This window comes from Lycium ferocissimum, chromosome 7, assembly GCF_029784015.1.
Source record: "Lycium ferocissimum isolate CSIRO_LF1 chromosome 7, AGI_CSIRO_Lferr_CH_V1, whole genome shotgun sequence".
NCBI classification, from domain to species: Eukaryota; Viridiplantae; Streptophyta; class Magnoliopsida; order Solanales; family Solanaceae; genus Lycium; species Lycium ferocissimum.
In genome coordinates, this window is record NC_081348.1 from 1,056,181 (window position 1) to 1,062,734 (window position 6,554).

General features: G+C 36.5%; 1 long non-coding RNA gene across 1 annotated transcript; it reads right to left on the minus strand.

Moving 5' to 3' along the window:
* Window positions 1-206: 206 nt before the first annotated feature.
* On the minus strand, window positions 207-5,964 carry LOC132063082 (uncharacterized). The gene is made up of 3 exons (XR_009416324.1): window positions 5,911-5,964; window positions 3,295-3,353; window positions 207-483 (listed from the first exon to the last, which is right to left on the minus strand). It is a non-coding gene; the product is annotated as an uncharacterized LOC132063082 (long non-coding RNA).
* Window positions 5,965-6,554: the final 590 nt, after the last annotated feature.

A 6,554-nucleotide genomic window follows, 5' to 3' on the forward strand; every position in this document is an offset into this window, starting at 1 on the left:
AGTTTAAAAGAGTTGCATTTTTTTTCCAAAAATATCCCTTTGTATTCCCAGATCTCTAAAATTTCAAGTTTAGGAAAAAGTTGACCTTTCTCAAAAATAATGTCCTATACCGTTCCAGTTTCAGCTTTTGTAAGAAGAGATGAAAAGTTATTTTTTTATCACATTATTTGAGAGAATATTATCATTTATCTTTTGTTGGGTCTACGTTTGAAAACGATTCGGGCTCCTGTCCATTCTAAACGATATACGCTTTGTTTGGCCAATTTCAACTAAGTTATAACCATACGGGTTCAAATATTTTACCAAGCATCCGCTTACATAAACATACATGAAAGAAATAAAAGATACGAAAGGCTGGTGGGCCTACCGAACCCACCAGTTAACCATTTTCACCCATGGTTAGGCCTTCAAGTTCTGGGCTCGGACTCGATGAAGAAAAGTGTTGGGCCTTTGCCCAAACGAGATAGCAATCGTGGTTTTGACCTGAATAGCCCATGCGTGTGAGATCACGCAAAGGAAGGAGGGGGGAAAAAGAGAAATGCAGATAGAGAGCATCTACACTTAGCAAACTAATTTAACAAAAATTTACACTCAAACATAGTTCAAATACAATCACATACATATCTAAATATATATATATCAGTCCTAGTTTAGTATACTTCACTAAAATAGCACGGTAAGGGCCAAAACAGCCTCACAAAAAGAAGACAAGCCCAACGTCTTGGAATAAAATAGGAAGCCCAAAGAAGATATAGTGTATGAATAAATCTAGACAAGGCCCAAACTAATTTTTATAAGGTTAGCATTGAAGAGATAAGCCCAATTCAGTTAACACTACACTTAATCAGCAGTTAATATCATGTATACCACTGGTATACAAGATATACAACCAGTGTATACCAAAATATACATGAGGTATATATCTTGTATACTTAGCATGTATCAAACCATCACAGTATCAAACAAGAGGAAAGAGAGAAGGAGGGAAACCTCAAATGAACTTCAACATCAACATAAGATATAGACATCCATGCAGGAATATACTTGTTGTATACACATTAACACACATATAAGAGGGAAACTTCTATGATGCATCCAATAACATAGGGATTACAGAGGTTGGTTTTCCCTAGATATATTAGTCCTTGACCATGATTCACTACTTCTTTCAACATGCAAGACCCTTAAATAGTACTAATCCACAGACTAGGCCAGGACACAACTTCTTAGAATCAAACCAATCATTTTTAATCATGTTAAACATATGTCACTCTTGGTTCAGTACAACTTTTAAGCCCATTAAATATTCCCAGGCTCATATTGGTTTAGCCACATATATTAGCCCTTTTTTCACTTAAGACGAGACAATAGAATTCAAATGGCTTAGAGAATATCTCAGACAACAAAGACAATCAAACAGGGACAAGCTTATAGTCTAGAATATCTAGAGGGGAAGTGACATTTTAATCCCTTTAAACCCATAGCATTAAGAAATAGCGGGATACAGTACAGTACAAAACACCAAAGAAGAAACAAGACTACACAGATACTGTAAAGTTTTGCAACACAAGGTTCAATACTCCTATTCAGCATGTTAATTTACATAGTATTCCCTTTTTCACACTTACTATCCCTTTAAGGGTCCCATGGAATTGTTATTCAACAAAGAGAAACCTAGGATAAGTAGTACTAGACTGAGTAAAAGAACTTAAAGTCTTTCCTAACATCTCCTTAGCCCTAGGATAATCACTCCTTGTCTTACCACAACCAAGTGAAATCCTCTTAAGATCCCCTTATACTTAGGTGATCACAAACAACTTCATTCTTTACCCTAGATGAATCGAACTAGTTCAACCCATCATGATAAAAGTCCAAACACTTTATCTTTCAGAATCTTAGCTATTTCAGACTACCAATTTCACTTCGACAGACAGGGCAGTGCATTCACAGATGTCTTAGTCAATTTCTTTAGCATGTTAGGTGTATGTATGAATATTAAAGTCAAACATATGTTTTCAATCATTCCATAGACAAATACATTACCATAGAGCACAGATAATGACCTCTTGAGAACATGAACATGCTTTTGATCTGAATTTTCAAGTATAGTCTTAACAACTCCCTTAAAACAGTCATCAGTTCTAACAATATGCGCCCTATATGATGTTTGACAGTATGAAGTGGATATTTGAATCCTCAAACATATAGTAACTAAATTTCTGTACTTTATTTTAAGATTGTCCCATAAACGACATAATCTTACTTCTTATAACTACTGAAACACAATCACTCTTAACAATCTATCCGATGCTTGGTCTGAAATATGCCTTGTGATGATTAACTGATGGTAAACACATGAACCATGTACTCACTATAGCTAGCAACCCAATGCACGAATATGAATTCAAATGAAATAGGCCAAGCACATATAAACCTTCACACATATAAAATTTCCATTTTTACTAAACACATATTTAGTCTAGGCATATGTTTAAAGGCAATACTCAACAGCTTAGTCATGTCAAGGAGGTACATGCTTTGTGATTTAAACTGAATCTCATAAGTGCAGGATGACTTTGAGCGAATCAAGATAAATGTCAAACTTAAAACTTGTGTTCACCTTGTTTAGACCATATTGGACTATAAACAAGCTACTTAATATTCATCTCACATCAAACCAGGAAAAGCATATTGATTAGGATTAAATAAATAGGCAAATTGATTCCCATATTTGCACAACCTAAGACTAATTACTAATTAAAGCTTGCACAAGCTTAGTGAACAAGATATAACCAAGTTACATGTTTAGAATTTAAACTAAAACAAAATGATAAGTTCATGAGATGCATAATCACTATTTGGATTAGCAACCAACAGATGCCTAATGATGCTTAAGCATATTCTAAACAAACATCAACATTCAATAGGGATACGAGTATATGGGACCATATTTGGTCTTAAACAAGACATGCTAATCGCAAATAGGATTAAACTAGTCAACCAACATATGCAAACACGAGGATCCAAAAATCATACAATATGAATAACCACGGGATATAACAACTAAGCATGCTTAAACTAAACAACCTAAGAAGACTAACACATTAAAGTCTAAACAAATACATAAACTAATCTAGTACTAACAAAACTAAACAAACACACAATTACATACTGGATATACAAAATGCCTAAGCAAATAACTTAAACAACAATCTAAAACTAAAACAAACAAATAAACAAATAATCAAACAAAAAAATTAACCATAAACATAAAAAAAAATGATGGATTTTTACCTTTTGTAGTGGTAACCTTGTCGAGAATGGAGCTTGAGAGCCTTCTATCTCCTCCATACCTACAGCCACATGAACCATAAAGAAACTGAAAGGTTTTAATAAATCCAAACAAAACTTTAAGCTAATAAGGGTTTTGGTCAAACCAAAACCCTAAGTATGCTCACAAAATTCAATTTTAAAACCTAGAAATGAGCTTTTGCTGAACTTGAAAGTATTTTCCTGTTTCTATAATAAGGAAATCGGGGTTCTTTAAATAGAACCAAAAAAACCCAATAGCTAGAGTTTGTACTGATGTGGGACTAGTGGAATAGGGAGGGTGTTGGGGGGGGGGGATTCTTCTTGAATTCCCTCTAATTATGTGACTAATCCTATCAAAACCCAGCATTTGAAATCACAACTAAACAAGAATCATTAAGAAAAATGCAGCAAAAGCAAAAGAGGGGAAACCTCACCTCTTCAAAGGTTGACTGACGTGGAGAAAAGATGAGAGAGGGAAAGAGCATTAATTGATCTTGCCCAAAACTAGCATACATACGGACTAAAAGGCAAAATCGTCTGGCTTTTTTGCCATTTCCAGCGATTATGACGGTGGAGAGAGGTTAGGGCTTTGCCCTTTCTCTCTCTTCATACTTCGTAGAAATGAAAAATAATTGTGTTTATTTGGGATAAAAATTGGGTCGGGACATGAGAAGAATTACCATTAAAACTCTGCTCGCTCTCAGGATAAAGGAAGGAAATTAATCCAAAGGGAGTCTATTTAGCCTAATAAAACGTGGAGGCAAAATGACAAGGGGAATAGAAGCAAGGATATGAAATATAATCATGAAGAATCCCTCAAGGGCTAGTATGCGCACCATCCTTATGTTTTAAACAAATATGCAGACCATATGAAATTGTTTTTTCTGGTTCCAACCTAATATACCAAAGTAGATACGGCAACCCATCCAGACCACATAAACTGGTTCTCTTCAAAATTATTTGAATTTCAAAAACCTCCTCGAGACCGAGCCTTCCTTCAAACATCCCCATTCTATCAGACAATTGAAAAAAAAAATGTAGAATCATCCTCCTCTTCTATGGAATGAAAGACATCTACCTCCACCAACCCACTACATCCCAGTACTCCTAGCACAGACACCATGGTAAACCCTAACATTTTTGAGTCATCCACTTTAGGGACACCGACAACTGAAACTTAGAACTCTCATGCCCAAAGCCAAATCCCTAAGACAACCAAAGCAAAGGCATGTCGCACAGATGAACCAATCCCCTCAGATAACTCTCAATTTGACCCTTCCATGGCATCCTTCTCTGATCACTTCGATGTTCTAGAGACTCCTGGTGGCCTATTTGAAATAAGCGAAGTAGAATGTAAAAGTCTAGTATGTTGGATGTCAGAATTACAAGGAACCTATCACACAGAACCTCTTGAACAGATAAACCCAGTGGTTACTTCAAAAATTTAGATCATAAAAGAAACAGGGGAAGCCCATGTAGTGACCTCTGTAAGTGAATTGAAAGTATATACACCAAAAGAGGAAATTGAGGAAGCATACAATAAGGGGGAACACTTACTATTGATCTGCTTGATGAGCGTATGGTACAGCAATCAAGGTGGTGAAGATAGAGTAAGTTGTCTTTGATGTTGGAAAAAAGCGAGTAAGAAGAAAGATGAATTATTTAAAACTGCAAATCAGTAGAAAAGATTGTCGCTGAAGAACTAGAAAGTTTGGGTTAAGGAGAAGCAAGAGTAACTGAATTCGAAAGAAACCATGAACCTTCTGCTTACCATGGAACAAATGTACACTACAGATACAGATGTCCATGGAACAGGTCGATGAACCTAGTAAACCAGAAAAACGGACTCCTCACCAAAACTCAAACAAGAAAGAGTATGTAATAGATAATGAAAGTGATGTGCTCATCAAAAATTTATAGGGAAAAAGGTCAGATCCAGACTTAGAAAGGCATCAAGTGAGCCAGTTCTAAGACCTGATGATGAAGTGATGGAACGCAATGGTCCCTCAGTAAGTTACAAGAAACCACACCCCAGAGGACGCAAGAGAAAGGCTAAAGAAGAACTAAACAAAGCCATGATGGCCAGTAAAAGACGTGCTGGATAAAAAGCAAAAATCATCAAATCTACTTTAGTTTGTCACCTTTGAATCAACAGAGAAATCAACATCAAAAGCTTATAAAAAGGGGAAAAGTAAAGACATAAGAGCCTATAGGTGCAAAACAGCTACTGCAAAAGTAAGGAGTTCCAAGCTTAATTCCACAAGAGAAAAGGGTAAGTTGAAATTTAGGGATGAACTAACTGAAAGAGAGAAGGATGAGTCATCAGAGTCGCAAGACCAAGACCTCAAAGATATAAAAAACTATCATGATCCAAAGGATTCAGAGGAGCAAACACTGAGAACGATGCTGCTTATTCAAAGAAAATCAGTGCTCAGAGAAAGGGTGGTCACTGGTCATGGGGGCCTAAGACGGAAGAGCTTTTAGATAGAATTGAGTATCAGAAGTGGATAAACCTATTTTTTCAAAGAAATGAGAAGAGAAGGATGTGTAGAGAACAAGTTACAAAATTCTATGTCAATGCTACTTTTCAAGAGGAACAACTCACCAACAGTGTATTGGAAATTAAGATCATGTTGAATGCCCAAATGCGGGGGGAGGGGGGGGGGATTTTGCAAGAACCCTTTATGGGATGGGAAAAGTATGGAACGAATGAGTAGCCTTCACATCAACGAATGGAAAGTCTTTGTAGTGGTAACAAGGAAATTCTTAAGTAACCCAATAGCCAAACAGCATAATAGAGTACCAAAGAATGACATGCCCAAGCTCTATCAGCTGTATTTCGAAATGATAGTACCAAGAAAGAAAGGAAGGGCTACGACAAGTTTCTTGGCTATGAAACTTATGGCGCTTCTTGACACCAGGGTCCAGATAAACCTACCCAGTCTCGTGATTCAACACATGCACAAAATATCTCTCCAGGCAAAATAAGGGCATGGACTAGCATATGGATTTTGGTTGGGTGGCATCTTTGACCACTTTGCAATACCTCTCAAGGTATGGCAATATCAGACAACAAAGGATGTCATTACAACTATGAAACAAACTGATCAACCTATTCTAGCCGAGAATGTAGTGGAAGAGCTACGTGTTGAGATACGTCTTGGAATGAGAGGCGAAGCTATTGTTTTAAAGAAAAATGCTCTATTTGCGGGGGTCTACAAAGTAAGTATGAGCAAGAGAAT